The sequence below is a fragment of the Osmerus mordax genome, chromosome 8 (genome assembly GCF_038355195.1).
Source record: "Osmerus mordax isolate fOsmMor3 chromosome 8, fOsmMor3.pri, whole genome shotgun sequence".
Lineage (NCBI taxonomy): Eukaryota > Metazoa > Chordata > Actinopteri > Osmeriformes > Osmeridae > Osmerus > Osmerus mordax.
The window spans coordinates 15,079,491-15,096,790 of record NC_090057.1 but is presented as its reverse complement, the minus strand read 5'-3'; positions in this window follow the sequence as shown (position 1 = coordinate 15,096,790).

Sequence of the window (17,300 nt, the reverse complement as noted above, 5' to 3'; positions counted from 1 at the left end):
TATTGCATTCAAATTTAGACATCGACTCGGCCAGCAATCGTCTCCCACGCCAATCGTCTCTCCTTTGCTGCTACAGCTGTGTTGCTATTTTTCTGGAATATGTGCTCAGACTCACCATAAGCACATATTAATACTTCTAACTCATGTGGGGTGAAGTAGGAGGACCTTTTTTTTGTCGCTGGGTGCCATGGTGTATCCTACTTTTGGAGTTCCATTGATGTTGTTTTTTTATATATAGTGAGAGAGTAGACATACTCCAAGTTGTTTTAACTCATTCAAATCAGCTGTTCTGGAACCGAAAACTTTCCCATCTCAGGGTAAATCATCTAACAGTTCTGGGTTATGCACAGCGTTTGTTAAACATGCTTTCTGGAATACACCCCTGGTATTATTTTTCTCATATATTTCTTTATTCGGATTCCCATTAACTTGACGTGATGAACAAACTGTTCGATAGTCTTCCGGGTGTTAACACAAAAACAAAACTAACAACCAACTATCACACTATATCGATAACACAAAAAGGCACAACAGGCCAATTTCAAAAGATCAGAAAATAATGAAATAACTATTCACATGAAACAATAATCAAAAGCAACCAACACTCTGATTTCCCCTAGCTATCATGGGGCCTGTAGGGCCATTGGAACCCACTACCCACCGAGGGCCAAGTCCGTCAACCCCTCCTCTCTCCATCTTAGCTGACATCATCTCCGACTCTGCCCTCACACTGAACATCACTGCCATTAAGCTGTCACCTACAACCACACACTCTCCACCCGTCTTGAGAATATTGCCTCTGTAAAAAACAAACCTGTCTCCTTGACACACTCGGATCCTTGGTACACCAATCAAATTCCCCATCTCAAAGGCAAGGGCTATCAACTGGAACAACTTTCTTAAAATAACTGGTCTGACTGTCCACTTGAATGTGTGTACACTCAGGTGGTAGGTGACTAGGGAGAAGGAATGCAACATCCAAAAGACAGATACAGGACAATTACGTGGGGTGACAATGGGTAAAGAACAATCTGGAATAAAGAATTGAGTAACAACACACGATACAATACAACTTTACAATCCATTTTCTGTAAATTTGTCTTTAGCTTCACATACTGCATAGAGTTTAAATTAAAACATAGTGAAGAACATATAAAACATGCACCACACAGAACACACACACACACACAACACTCACATTACAAACACAATAACCATGGAGAAAGGCCATGCAGGCAGTGTCAAATAAAAAAATAAACCAAAAGACCCATACTCCCCTACACCACAAACTTGCCTATCCGATTACTTAACCTTTTCTCTAATCTGTTAGACAAAAATGTGGACACATGCTCACTCCCAATCTAATGTACATATTCAACTGATTACCTATATGATGCAATGTTTACCCATGCGTCTCTTACCTAGCCCTTCTCCAAGTGTGCAAAGTGCAGAAAAAAGACCCGCACTCACAAATACTTAGGTTGTACCTAAATACTTTAATGAAGTAGCTCTTAAAAAAATAACGTAATAAATGCTCTGTTCTTCCCCTGGTTCGTCATCATGGTCCTGTCATTATCGTCGGCCTGTATCGTTCATCCAGTCTCAACAGGTCGTCCTGTTTCCTAATTTATCATACTAATGCACAGTGCCCGTGATGCAATCGGTGATTAAGATGTCAGTGAAACATACATATACAGATTACTTTAACAGTAGATGATGTATAGTGCCCGACACCCGTGATACCTTTGGTGGCACACACACAGATTTCTGGAATTATAGATAGGACACAGTGCCCCTGATGCAGCTGGTGATGACAGTTCTTCTCAGTGATTTCTCCGATCACAAGTGAAGTGTCATCTCTGAAGTATTTGTTCAACCTCCACATCATCTATTCTAGTCAAATTGCCAATGCTGTGGTAGCCTACATTCATGCAAATGATTATGTAGCCTTCATGTATCTGCTGTTTCCTATGTTATCAATTGCTTATGTTATGTTGATCAAGGGTTGATCAAGGGTTGATCCTTTGTCACCGATTCTGTTCATAACTTATATGGACAGAACAGAATTTCTAGGCGCAGCCAGGGCGTTGAGGGGGTCCGGTTTGGTGACCTCAGGATCGGGTCGCTGCTTTTTGCAGATGATGTGGTCCTGTTGGCTTCATCGGGCCTCCCTGCTTAGGTTGCTGCCCCCGCGACACGACCCCCGGAAAAGCGGCAGATGATGGATGGATGTTGATCAAAATGTAATTATATTGGTTCTCTGTTAAATTGTCTTACGACCACAAACAGCTAGACATTTCGTTCATAACATAAGTCATTACATGCACAATGGTTGAGCCCAAGGGCGTCGTTTTACTGAGGCATGTGCTCCCCTAAATAAATCTGCTGTGCCCCAGTAAAATCTCAAATTGGAGTCAATTTACTTTAATTTAGTCAGTGCATTCATTTTGATTGATAATCCCGGAAAAAGAAATACAGTATCCAAATAAACGCTTGTAAAATTAACGCAGTTTAATCGAAAACACAAACTGATGCGTGCCCACAGAATTCCATTTCCGTGCACACTTCTGTGCTTGCTATAATAGCCAGACCAACACGCATACCCAGAATCAGAATCAGAATGGGATTTATTCGCCATGAAAATTTGCAGACAAGGAATTTGCTTTGGCAGGAAGGTGCAAACAATAAACATATAGGGACCTAAAATTTAAATATGTGGACTATCTATACTAAGGGTACATAAACTAGCAGTACTAAGTGGGATTAGAATAAAATTAAATATACAATAAAATTAAATACAAGTTGCCGTAAATTACAATATAAAAATACAAAAATACAAATATTACAAAAAATACAAATGTACAAGATACAATTTTGTAATGCAGTGCAAAAAGCAGTGTGTTTTAAGCAGGAAGTCATTAGAGTCAGTGTGGTCCCTTGGCCTTGTTGAAGAGGCCAACAGCAGAAGGGAAGAAACTGTTTTTGTGGCATGAGGTATTGGTCCTGATGGACCGCAGCCTTCTGCCGGAGGGGAGTGACTGAAACAGGGAGTGTCCAGGGTGGGAGGAGTCGGCCACAATCTTCCTCACTCGCCTCAGGGTCCTCGAGGTGTGCAGGTCCTCGAGGGTAGGCAGATTGCAGCCAATCACCTTCTCAGCAGTGCGGATGATACGCTGCAGCCTGCTCTTGTCCTTGGCAGTGGCAGCAGCGTACCAGACGGTGATGGAGGAGGTGAGGATGGACTCAATGATGGCTGAGTAGAAGTGCACCATCATTGTCTTTGGCAGGTTGAACTTCTTCAGCTGCCGAAGGAAGTACATCCTCTGTTGTGCTTTCTTGATGAGGGAGCTGATGTTCAGTTCCCACTTGAGGTCCTGGGAGAGGATAGTGCCCAGGAAGCGGAAGGACTCCACAGTGTTGACTGGGGGTGACACAGGGTGATGGGGGTGAGTGGGGCTGTGTTCTTCCTGAAGTCCACAACCATCTCCACTGTCTTAAGAGCATTGAGCTCTAAGTTGTTCTGGCTGCACCAGGTCACCAGGTTGGCCGCTTCCCACCTATAATCAGACTCGTCTCCACCAGAGATGAGCCCAATAAGGGTGGTGTCGTCCGCAAACTTCAGGAGTTTGACGGACGGATGACTGGAGGTGCAGCTGTTGGTGTACAGGGAGAAGAGCAGAGGAGAAAGGACGCAGCCCTGAGGTGATCCGGTGCTGATGGACCGGGAGTCAGAGACTTGTGTTCCCAGCTTAACGCACTGCTTCCTGTCAGACAGGAAGTCTGTGATCCACCTGCAGGTGGAATCAGGCACGTTCAGCTGGGAGAGCTTGTCCTGAAGCAGGGCGGGGATGATGGTATTGAAGGCAGAGCTGAAGTCCACAAACAGGATCCTGGCATAGGATGCTGGGGAGTCCAGGTGCTGTAGGGTGAAGTGGAGGGCCATGTTAACTGCATCGTCCACAGACCTGTTGGCTCTGTAGGCAAACTGCAGGGGGTCCAGTAGAGGGTCAGTGATGGATTTAAGGTGTGCCAGCACCAGGCGCTCGAAAGTCTTCATTACCACAGAGGTCAGGGCGACGGATCTGTAGTCATTATGTCCTGTTGGCCTTGGCTTTTTGGGCACAGGGATGATGGTGGAGGACTTGAGACAGGCTGGCACATGGCATGTCTCAAGGGAGGTGTTAAAGATGTAGGTAAACACCGGAGACAGCTGGTCAGCGCAGTGCTTGAGGGTGGCTGGAGAGACAGAGTCCGGCCCAGCTGCTTTGCGGGGATTCTGCCTCTTGAAAAGTCTGTTAACTTCACCCTCCTGAATGGAGAGAGTCATCACTGTATAGGGGGGGAAGGGGTAGTTCAGGACTGTCCAATTGGCTTTCAAATCTGCAGTAGAACTCATTCAGGTCGTTGGCCAGGCGGGAGTCGTTAGTGCAGTGGGGGGCTCTGGGCTTGTAGTTGGTAATCTGCCTGAGCAGATTACCAACTACAGAAGCGACTCTGACAGAAGCAGAGTCGTTTGGTCACCAGGTTGGTGACCAAACAGAAGCTGATGTATGATTTCCTCACAGAAGCTGATGTATGATGTCACAGCCTCTGTGAGCTCATCCAGACTATTGGTAGCAATCGTGAACATGTCCCAGTCAGTGCAGTCCAAGCACGCCCGCAGATCCTCCATAGCTTCACTGGTCCACTGTTTTGATGTCGTCACAGCAGGCTTACAGCGCTTTAGCTTCTGCCTGTATGCAGGAATCAGGTGGACCATGGCGTGGTCAGAGTGACCCAGTGCTGCTCGGGGGACCGCATGGTATGCTTTGCTGATTGTAGAGTAGCAGTGATCCAAGGTGTTTCCTTCTCTGGTAGGGCATTTGATGAATTGTCTGTATTTTGGGAGTTCTTGAGTGAGATTGCCTTTGTTAAAGTCGCCTAGCACAATAACCAAGGAATCCAGATTTTCATGCTCCACACTCAGTATCTGGCTGGCGAGCACACGTTGAGCCTCGTTGACGCTAGCCTGCGGAGGCATGTAGACGCCAACCAGAATGAATGATGCAAACTCTCGTGGCGAGTAAAAAGATCTACAGTAAAGCTCCGTAAAACACAAAACGGAAGATGAATGAAAGTCTCTGTTTTTCCACACCAGTAGCTGAAGTTCATCCAGTTTGTTGCTCAGTGAACGCACGTTGGAGAGAAATATCCCCGGTAACGCTGTGCGTGCCCCACGCCGACGGAGTCGCACCAGAGCACCGGCTCGTTTGCCTCTCCTACGACGCTTCGCTGCTAGGACAAAGCCGAGGGTGGCTTGACTATAATTCCTACTAATTCTGCCGCTGGAAGCAGAAAAGTGGGAAATAAATCCACAGGAGAACCCTGGAAATCTTGGCAGAACACTGAATTAACAGACAAAACAATACAAAAAAGAGCGCACCTAACGACCGAGGCAGCCTTCATCGGCGCCATCTTGGATCGTGGATACATAAGTAAAGGTGTCTACACGCAAGTTAGAATTGAGGTTAGGCTAAGAAAAATACGAAACTAAAGAAAGTTTCTAAATAATAGGCCTACCGATCATCTTATTGAGCCACAAAGTATTAACGTCACTGTGTCCAATCCCTACCGTTTTTTTTAGCTAACATTCTGATAAAATGCCACTTCAAATATTGATAATAATGATCGTATACCGTTTTCGGCTGATTTACTGATGTCACGTTAAGCTTTAACTTCTTACCTTTGGAGCTAAATATTGTCACAGTGTTTAGAGTTAGCTTAGCCTTTACTAGAGCCGGTAAAAAGACGCTGGTGCCGGTAAATTAGCCATGCGCTACCCTTGTCCAAACCCGACGCACTTCTATCCTCGTAGTAAACACTCGCCACTGCTGTTTTTCCGGGGATATTAACTTGATCCAGAGTCACCAAACTGACCATCAATGCTGTCAACATATCCGGGGACATGTCCTACACAACAAGATATCCCGCTTCAACATCTCCAAACTATGCGATAAAAGCTCAATTTGACTGTATACCACCACCTGCTGGATGTTTTGTTGAACTCTTCTCATGTCAGTCCCTTGCAAAACCTACAAAAGAACACTGATGCGTACCGCATGTTTACAGAACATTGAAAACATATCATGTTAATTTAACGTTTATTCAGTTGTACCCCATTAAATTAGGAAATAATGGAATATGAAGCAAAAGTCAATCATATATTTAGAGACGTTAAACATTGAATGGGGTCAAAGATAACAGGACGGTTAGCAAAAGACAAATGACTTGTGCAAATCTCTGAAAATATGAACATTTATTTAAATACAAAAATAACAAAATTACTATTTTTTCAGGTTACATAAAGCATTTACAGTGGGAGGGAGAGGAACGTTGTTGAAGGCTCAAAAAAATTATATATATATTTTATTATAACAATACTAAAATACATACTCATGTCTAACTGTCACAATAGTTAATGCATTGAAATATATACGCAAATAAAAAAATTGTAAGTAGGTGTGTGCTGACCAGGAGATGGAGGAAGGTGGCTGTGTTCCTCAGCAAGCAGGCTCTGGAGCGATGTTGTGCTGGCAGGCAGCCAGGGACCGTGGGAGGCACAAGAGGGGGCAGAGTTACGATGGCTGACATGTGCAAACACGCTGCAAATTAAGAAAACACATGCAAATAGACAAAACACAAGCAATTTAAGAAAACATCTTCATGAATTTGACAACACATGTTCAGCAAACGTGCTGCAAATACACACAACACAACCAAATACATAAATGCGCTGCAAATACATAAACGCGTTGCAAAAACGAAAGCACGCAAACCAAAAACGCTGCAAATACATAAACGCGTTGCAAAAACAAAAGCACGCAAACCCAAAACGCTGCAAATACATAAACGCGTTACAAAAACGAAAGCATGCAAACCAAAAACTCTGCAAATACATAAACGCGTTGCAAAAACGAAAGCACGCAAACCAAAAACGCTGCATCCAGTTTTCACAACGGAAGTTGACCAGGCCTCTAGGGGGAGCGCTAAGTGGAACAGCTTGATTTTCTGCCCCACGGAGCGAAAGAGAGAGAGCATATGAGAAGTTTATGTATTTGCAGCGCGTTTATGTATTTGGTTGTGTTGTGTGTATTTGCAGCGCGTTTGCTGAATGCTGCGCATGTGTTGTCAAATTCATGAAGATGTTTTCTTAATTTGCTTGTGTTTTGTCTATTGGCATGTGTTTTCTTAATTTGCAGCGCGTTTGCACATGTCGGCCACCGTACAGAGTGGGTTGAAGGACCGGCGATGGAAAGTCCGGAGCTGGAGGCGGAAGTAGCCCAGAGGGACACTTGCCTTCTGCGGCTGGGGCGGGAACCACCAGACAGGGTGGAGGAAGTGGCTGCCGAGCCAGTGTCTTTGGCCCGCTGCTGCTCTCTGTCTTCTCTGGCCAGAGCTTGAGCTTCCCTCCTCGTAGCTCGGTCCTCCGCCTCCTTGATGACGTCGGACATCTCCTGGGCTGTCAGTAACCTGGCCTTGGTGACATTCCTCCTGACCTTACCGGTGTTATATTTGATTTTGGTCGGTAAGGATTTGGGGTAGGGGGAGGAGGAGAGGCAGGTGGAGCAGGTTGGGGTTGGGAAAGGGGCATTGGGAGGGAACAACATCAGGCGCAGCCCAGGAAGATGCCGATGGGGTTGGCGGAGGTTGCGAGGAGGTCCCGCACCGCGGCCTGGACGGCATGATCCGTGACCAATCAATGGCCATCGAGTAGATGCCACACCTCCTGAACCCAGCCACCACCACTCTCTGATCCTTCACTCTCTGGTAGGAGTCTCGTAGGACCCTTGAAAACTCCTTTTTAGAAACCAAGAAGGAGTGGCTCACTGCCGACAGATCTCCTGTAGCACCAGAGAAATCTGCCTTCAAGGAACTCACATCCAAAGGCTGAAGGATGTGAGAAGTGTGTGGTGGCAGGCACAGGAGAAGGACACCCTCCCTCTGTGCCGCCCGGACCAGCTCTGGATCCAGATGGGACTGATGTCTATCCATTATGAGCAGCAGCGGGCGCTCCTGAGTGGCAAACTTCAGGAAGTGCTCGACAAACCACTTCCTGCTGGCGACTTCCCGTAGAGGGCATTGGGAACCTTGGGCATTGGGAATCTTTATTACATTTTACATTTAGTCATTTAGCAGACGCTCTTATCCAGAGCGACTTACAGTAAGTATAGGGACATTCCCCTGAGGCAAGTAGGGTAAAGTGCCTTGCCCAAGGACACAACGTCATTTGGCACTGCCTGGAATCGAACTGGCAACCTTCAGATTACTAGCGCGACTCCCTAACCGCTCAGCCATCTGACCCCAGACATTATTAGGGTTCCCCTGGTAGGAGGAAACCATTTGTATTCGTTAGTTTTATTATTAGGGTTCCTCCGGTAGGAGGGAACCTGTTGTTTTTGTTAGTATTCTTCTTATAATTATATAACGCCACAAGCAAAGAGGCCAGGGTGATAACTATTTACTCATTTTACTTTGTGATATGACACACAATTGTGATGTGTAATGTACAATATAAGCTGATATTATTAAGGAAGTACATCTACTTTCGGAAACAGTAGTCTACTATTTCACTGAAGTATTAGCATCATGACATTAGCCTGTGTTGCCCGGGCAACACATACTACAGTGGTCTATGATGTATCTGTTTTCAATCGTTAAAATAAACATTCCTCACAAATACATTTTTGTTGTAGGATTTATTATGACATTAGATTACAAGTAAACAATTTGTGGGTGAAATGATCATTACCTGTGGTTTCAAACTAGTGTAGCTCACTGCAACGTTGTAGCCTACGCCAGACACTACAAAAACATCTACACAGCTGTTTTAGGAAGTCAAACGGCGACAGAACATGTTCGGCACTCCCCTTACTTAAATCAAAAGTCTAACTACTAACCTGAACTTCATTGCCACAGCCTAAACTTTGTCAATCTGTTCATGAAAATAATTAATTTCAGCCTAAACCGTACAACGGAACGTTAAATCAAATTCAACCAACGCAATCGCTACCAAGACGAACACAGCAGTAGTCTAGTACTGTACCGTAGTAGTACAATTTACCGGGGCTTCTCCACACAGGGCTATATCGCATTTTGCGTTGTTACTGACAATGATCGCTACCAGTGAGCTTTTTATGAATGAGCGATTTTCCACTGAATAAATGTCAAGCTTATTTACGTTTTGGGGGGCATATTTTCAGTTAGCAGATGGTACTGTTTGAATCGCGATTCCATCTTCTACTGCCGGTAACATCGTAGAATAATCTTCAAAGGGGGTTCTTTATTAATGAATGAATGCAATGAGTAGGCTAAATGCCTGAAAATATCACGAGAAAGGAAAAACATAAAAGAACGTTTAGGTCATAGAGATTAGGTCAATTTTTACACCGGTCTGCGAAATGTATTCGTTTTGATCCAACGATGAGGCTGCCTCTTGCAGGGGAAATGAGAAGACATCATATTTCATTCTACACTTCACTCGTATTTTGAGTTGTAAATGAGCAGCAAAAAAATATGCTTTTAAATCTATGTAATCTTTATAAATAATAAGTAGGCCCTATGCATTTTTATATAAAATATACAGACCCCTGTGCAACCGACGCAAGCAAGCACACCCCACAATTTCCCCAGAAATTGTACCCTCTCTAGTTATTGGGTGTGCTACAGCCTTCGGCGAGAGCACAACCTTTGTTCTCTCACATATATATTATTGGGTGTGCTTTGCCTTCGGCAAGGGCACAACCTTTGTTCTCTCACATATATATTATTAGGATTCCTCCGTAAGGAGGAAACCTATTGTTATTGTTAGTTTTATTAGGATTCCTCCGTAAGGAGGAAACCTATTGTTATTGTTAGTTTTATTATTATTATTATTATTATTATTCTAGTTCCATGGGAGTCAATGGCAGCCCCTAGAACCCTTGGATAACTTTTTGTTAAATTTGGCACACTCATTAAGGACAGTTCCTTCTATACCTACACCAAGTTTCATGTATCCCATCAGACCACTCTAGCGCCACCAATGGGTCAAAGTTGGACTTGTGTTTACACACGCAACTTTTGAACCGTATGACTGATTTTCAAAAATGAGGTACCATTGGATCCCCTGGATCAAGACGAGTTCAACGCACCATATGACGTCAATTTCCGGTTATATAGATTTTCCGCTATTTCCGGTTGTATCAAAAACCTTTGAAAGCCTACTCCTCCTACAATTTTTGTCATATCTTCTTCAAAATGACCAGAGATGATCTTCAGACCAAGCCTCACAAAAGTTATCCCATGGCGTTTTGATTTTCTAAACCGTTTGTCCGGCACAGCCAATCAAAATCAGCAAAAAAGTAACCAAACAGGAACTTGGGTCAAATCTCAGCAAATCTTTGAGATATCAACACGTAACTTGGTATGTCACAAGGAAGACACTACAACATGTTACCATGTGCAAAGGCTATTTCATATCTCCAGAAATGGTTGATTTAAAGCAAATTGAATTTATCGCTAACGCAAAAATAATGCTTTACACATCCGCCGGTCAAAAACTGATACTTTGATTCAATCACAAGTTCATATGAAGACTCTTGAGAATGTTTAGTACACAAATCTGAGGAAAAGTTGACTGTAACATGAAAAGTCGATTTGTGGTGAATATTTGAAAAATGCATGCTTGGCTAATTGCTAACGAAATTTTCAATGAAATGTCTCCCCTGCTCTTCAGCGCGCGCGTGCTCCACATTCTCACACACTCAGCCTTTCCCTTGACACACACGCGGGCTTGGCGAGACGCATACACAACATTTCAGGCAATTGTGGGCTGACAAAGCCCCCACTCATTCCTTGGCTTGAAGTGAAGGCCCTTGTGGATCTTGATGGTAATGCATTTTAGAAAAAGTTCTCAAAATCCTGAAACATTGATAGTATTGGCCAGGAGTAACTACCACACCACAAATGACGCACCATTATCCATAGGTGGCGCTACGGCCAAGCCCCAATTGTCTATTTACAAAGTGATGCCATTCTCATCCCATTTGTCCCAAAATTCTGAAATTCAATTAGATATGCCTTATTTCTCACGAGGAACAAAAAAGCCTCAATAACCTATAACGGCCGCCATATTGGATTTTTTTGTACAATAAAGATTTAGGAAACACGTTTTTTCGCTACTTCTATTACAATTTTTGTCCAATCTTCCCCAGAATTGCCAGGTATCATCGTCAGATTAACCCTCACTGAAATCTTCAACAGATTTTTGAATTTCAAAACCGTTTGTCCGGTACAGCCAATCAAAATCGTCAACAGAGCAACCAAACAGGAAGTTGGATCAAATCTCAGCAAATCTTTGAAATATCAACACCAAACTTGGTGTGTCACGTGAAAGACACTACGTCATGTTCCCATGTGAGAAGGCAAATTAATATCTTAAAAAATGATTGAAATAAAGGAAATCTAATTTATTTCTAACGCTAAAATAATGCTTTACACATACGGCAGTCAAAAAACTCTGATTCAATCACAAGTTCATGAAGACTCTTGAGAATGTTTAGTACACAAATCTCAGAAAAAGTTGACTGTAAGATGAAAAGTTGAATTTAGGTGAATATTTGAAAAATGCTTGCTTGGCTAATTGTTAAGGAAATTTCCAATGAAATGTCTCCCCTGCTCCTCAGCGCGCGCGCTCCACATTCTCACACACTCAGCCTTTCCCTGACACACGCGCAAGCTTGACGAGACGCATACACAACATTTCAGGCAATTGTGGGCTGACCAAGCCCCACTCATTGCTTGGTCTTTAGCAAAGGCCCATGTGGATCTTGATGGTATTGCATTTCCGATTTTGTATGCAATGGTAAAAAGTTCTCAAAATCCTGAAACATTGATAGTATAGGCCAAGAGTAACTACCACACCACAAATGGCCCAATATCACCCATAAGTGACGCTACAGGCCACGACCTGATACACAAAGATACAAGGCTTTCTGGAATGGGTAGGCTCACCAAGCCCCCTCCCTTCACTCCTTGGCTTGAAGTGAAGGCCCTTGTGGATCTTGATGGTAATGCATTTTAGAAAAAGTTCTCAAAATCCTGAAACATTGATAGTATAGGCCAGGAGTAACTACCACACCACAAATGACGCACCATTATCCATAGGTGGCGCTACGGCCAAGCCCCAATTTTCCATTTACAAAGTGATGCCATTCGCATCCCATTTGTCCCAAAATTCTGAAATTCATTAGATATGCCTTATTTCTCATGAGGAACAAAAAAGCCTCAATAACCTATAACGGCCGCCATATTGGATTTTTTTGTACAATAAAGATTTAGGAAACACGTTTTTTCTTTACTTCTCCTACAATTTTTGTCCAATCGTCCCCAGAATTGGCAGGTATCATCGTCAGAGCAACCCTCACTGAATTCTTCAACAGATTTTTGAATTTCAAAGACATTACATCATGTTCCCATGTGAGAAGGCAAATTAATATCTTAAAAAATGATTGAAATAAAGGAAATCTAATTTATTTCTATCTAACGCTAAAATAATGCTTTACACACCCGCCAGTCAAAAACCTCTGATTCAATCACATGTTCATAAAGACTCTTGAGAATGTTTAGTACACAAATCTCAGAAAAAGTTGACTCTAAGATGAAAAGTTGATTTTTGGTGAATATTTGAAAAATGCATGCTCTGCTAATTGTTAAGGAAATTTCCAATGAAATGTCTCCCCTGACCCTCAGCGCGCGCGCTCCACATTCTCACACACTCAGCCTTTCCCTTGACACGCGCAAGCTTGGCGAGACGCATACACAACATTTCAGACAATTGTGGGCTGACCAAGCCCCCACTCATTGCTTGGTCTTTAGCAAAGGCCCATGTGGATCTTGATGGTATTGCATTTCCGATTTTGTATGCAATGGTAAAAAGTTCTAAAAATCCTGAGACATTGATAGTATAGGTTAACAGTAACTACTGCACCACAAATGGCCCAACATCACCCATAGGTGACGCTACTGGCCACACCCTGATGCACAAAGATACAAGGCTTTCTGGAATGGGTAGGCTCACCAAGCCCCCTCCCTTCACTCCTTGGCTCGGAATAAAAGCTCTTGTGGATCTTGATGGTATTGCATTTCAGATTTGGTGTCCCATCGGTAAGTCTGCAGCATGGATTTTTACAGTGACAATTTGTAAAGAATATAAATTTTTCAATGGTTTGCAATGTTTGGAGGAATCCGCCATTGCTGCTTGCAGTTATATTTATTAGGATTCCTCCGTAAGGAGGAAACCTATTGTTATTGTTAGTTTTATTATTATTATTAGGATTCCTCCGTAAGGAGGAAACCTATTGTTATTGTTAGTTTTATTATTATTATTATTATTCTAGTTCCATGGGAGTCAATGGCAGCCCCTAGAACCCTTGGATAACTTTTTGTGAAATTTGGCACACTCATTAAGGACAGTTCCTTCTACACCTACACCAAGTTTCATGTATCCCATCAGACCACTCTAGCGCCACCAATGGGTCAAAGTTGGACTTGTGTTTACACATGCAACTTTTGAACCGTATAACTGATTTTCAAAAATGAGGTACCATTGGATTCCCTGGATCAAGACGAGTTCAACGCACCCTATGACGTAAATTTCCGGTCATATAGATTTTCCGCTATTTCCGGTTGTATCAAAAACCTTTGAAAGCCTACTCCTCCTACAATTTTTGTCATATCTTCTTCAAAATGACCAGAGATGATCTTCAGACCAAGCCTCACAAAAGTTATCCCATGGCGTTTTGATTTTCTAAACCGTTTGTCCGGCACAGCCAATCAAAATCAGCAAAAAAGTAACCAAACAGGAACTTGGGTCAAATCTCAGCAAATCTTTGAGATATCAACACTAAACTTGGTATATCGGTGGACGACACTACAACATGTTACCATGTGCAAAGGCAACTTCATATCTCAAAAAATGATTGATATAAAGCAAATCGAATTTATCGCTAACGCTAAAAATAATGCTTTACACATCCGCCGGTCAAAAACTGATACTTTGATTCAATCACAAGTTCATATGAAGACTCTTGAGAATGTTTAGTACACAAATCTGAGGAAAAGTTGACTGTAACATGAAAAGTCGATTTGTGGTGAATATTTGAAACATGCATGCTTTTCAAATTGCTAACGAAATTTTCAATGAAATGTCTCCCCTGCTCTTCAGCGCGCGCGTGCTCCACATTCTCACACACTCAGCCTTTCCCTTGACACACGCGCGGGCTTGGCGAGACGCATACACAACATTTCAGGAAATTGTGGACTGACCAAGCCCCCACTCATTCCTTGGCTTGAAGTGAAGGCCCTTGTGGATCTTGATAGTAATGCATTTTAGAAAAAGTTCTCAAAATCCTGAAACATTGATAGTATAGGCCAGGAGTAACTACCACACCACAAATGACGCACCATTATCCATAGGTGGCGCTACGGCCAAGCCCCAATTTTCCATTTACAAAGTGATGCCATTCGCATCCCATTTGTCCCAAAATTGTGAAATTCATTAGATATACCTTGTGTCTCATGAGGAACAAAAAAGCCTCAATAACCTATAACGGCCGCCATATTGGATTTTTTTGTACAATAAAGATTTAGGAAACACGTTTTTTTGCTACTTCTCCTACAATTTTTGTCCAATCTTCCCCAGAATTGGCAGGTATCATCGTCAGAGCAACCCTCACTGAATTCTTCAACAGATTTTTGAATTTCAAAACCGTTTGTCCGGTACAGCCAATCAAAATCGTCAACAAAGCAACCAAACAGGAAGTTGGATCAAATCTCAGCAAATCTTTGAAATATCACCACCAAACTTGGTGTGTCACGTGAAAGACACTACATCATGTTCCCATGTGAGAAGGCAAATTAATATCTTCAAAAATGATTGAAATAAAGGAAATCTAATTTATTTCTAACGCTAAAATAATGCTTTACACATTCGCCGGTGCAAAACTGATACTCTGATACAATCACAAGTTCATGAAGACTCTTGAGAATGTTTAGTACACAAATCTCAGAAAAAGTTGACTGTAAGGTGAAAAGTTGAATTTTGGTGAATATTTGAAAAATGCATGCTTGGCTAATTGTTAAGGAAATTTCTAATTAAATGTCTCCCCTGCTCCTCAGTGCGCGCGCTCCACATTCTCACACACTCAGCCTTTCCCTTGACACACGCGCAAGCTTAGCGAGACGCATACACAACATTTCAGGCAATTGTGGGCTGACCAAGCCCCCACTCATTGCTTGGTCTTTAGCAAAGGCCCATGTGGATCTTGATGGTATTGCATTTCCGATTTTGTATGCAATGGTAAAAAGTTCTCAAAACCCTAAAACATTGATAGTATAGGCCAAGAGTAACTACCACACCACAAATGGCCCAATATCACCAATAGTTGACGCTACAGGCCACACCCTGATGCACAAAGATACAAGGCTTTCTGGAATGGGTAGGCTCACCATAGACCCTGAAGCCGACGCCAAGTGCCACCAAGCGGTGCCATTTGAGTTTCAGCCAAAGCCAGCTAATATTTTGTAAGCCAAATTGAGCCACCATCTGATATTTTTTGGCTTAGCAAGATGAAATTATTTGCGTCAAACAATAATTATATCTATCACATAGAGACATACACACACAAAAAATCAATGATAAACTAAATCAATTTTGCACACCGGATTCGCCACAGTCTTGTGCTCGTTGCTATGATACACAGGACTCACAGTGAATTGATGACCAATTAAAATTGTGCGTTTTCCGATAGTGATGATCATAGACATAGACAGTAAAAGAAGCAATGCGTTTTTCTCTCACGCTGAGCTGAAATGGCGGAAACAAGTAGAAAAGGTAATTGTGTTGTTCTCACATACTTTCTTAATTTCTATGTTGCATACTCAGACGTTTGTTAGATCTTCCGTTTTTGGAAGTAAGAATGCCGTTTTGTCAGGACTAGGGTTTTGTCGATATTTTTGTACTCTTTTAAAACTTGGAAATATTGAGATCTAGTAAATCAGTATAACATAAACATCTGTAGACATGAAGTGGCAGCTTCAGGCATTTGTAGCTATTAACATTTTGGCGGCTGCAGCAGCCATTTAGGTTTTGGCTGAGCTGGCTAGCCAGCCAATAACTTCATCAGCCAGCCATTATTCTCAAAACAAATGGCTTCGGGGTCTAGCTCACCAAGCCCCCTCCCTTCACTCCTTGGCTTGAAATAAAAGCCCTTGTGGATCTTGATGGTATTGCATTTCAGATTTGGTATCCCATTGGTAAGTCTACAGCATGGATTTTTCTATACAGTGACAATTTGTGAAGAATATACATTTTTCAATGGTTCGCAATCTTAGGAGGAATCCGCCATTGCTGCTTGCAGCTATATTTAGGATTCCTCCGTAAGGAGGAAACCTATTGTTATTGTTAGTTTTATTATTAGGATTCCTCCGTAAGGAGGAAACCTATTGTTATTGTTAGTTTTATTATTATTATTATTATTCTAGTTCCATGGGAGTCAATGGCAGCCCCTAGAACCCTTGGATAACTTTTTGTTAAATTTGGCACACTCATTAAGGACAGTTCCTTCTATACCTACACCAAGTTTCATGTATCCCATCAGACCACTCTAGCGCCACCAATGGGTCAAAGTTGGACTTGTGTTTACGCACGCAACTTTTGAACCGTATGACTGATTTTCAAAAATGAGGTACCATTGGATTCCCTGGATCAAGACGAGTTCAACGCACCCTATGACGTCACTTTCCGGTTATATAGATTTTCCGCTATTTCCGGTTGTATCAAAAACCTTTGAAAGCCTACTCCTCCTACAATTTTTGTCATATCTTCTTCAAAATGACCATAGATGATCTTCAGACCAAGCCTCACAAAAGTTATCCCATGGCCTTTTGATTTTATAAACCGTTTGTCCGGCACAGCCAATCAAAATCAGCAATAAAAGAAACCAAACAGGAACTTGGGTCAAATCTCAGCAAATCTTTGAGATATCAACACTAAACTTGGTATATCGGTGGACGACACTACAACATGTTACCATATGCAAAGGCTATTTCATATCTCCAAAAAAGGTTGATATAAAGCAAATCGAATTTATCCCTAACGCTAAAATAATGCTTTACACATCCGCCAGTAAAAAACTGATACTCTGATTCAATCACAAGTTCATATGAAGACTCTTGAGAATGTTTAGTACACAAATCTGAGGAAAAGTTGACTGTAACATGAA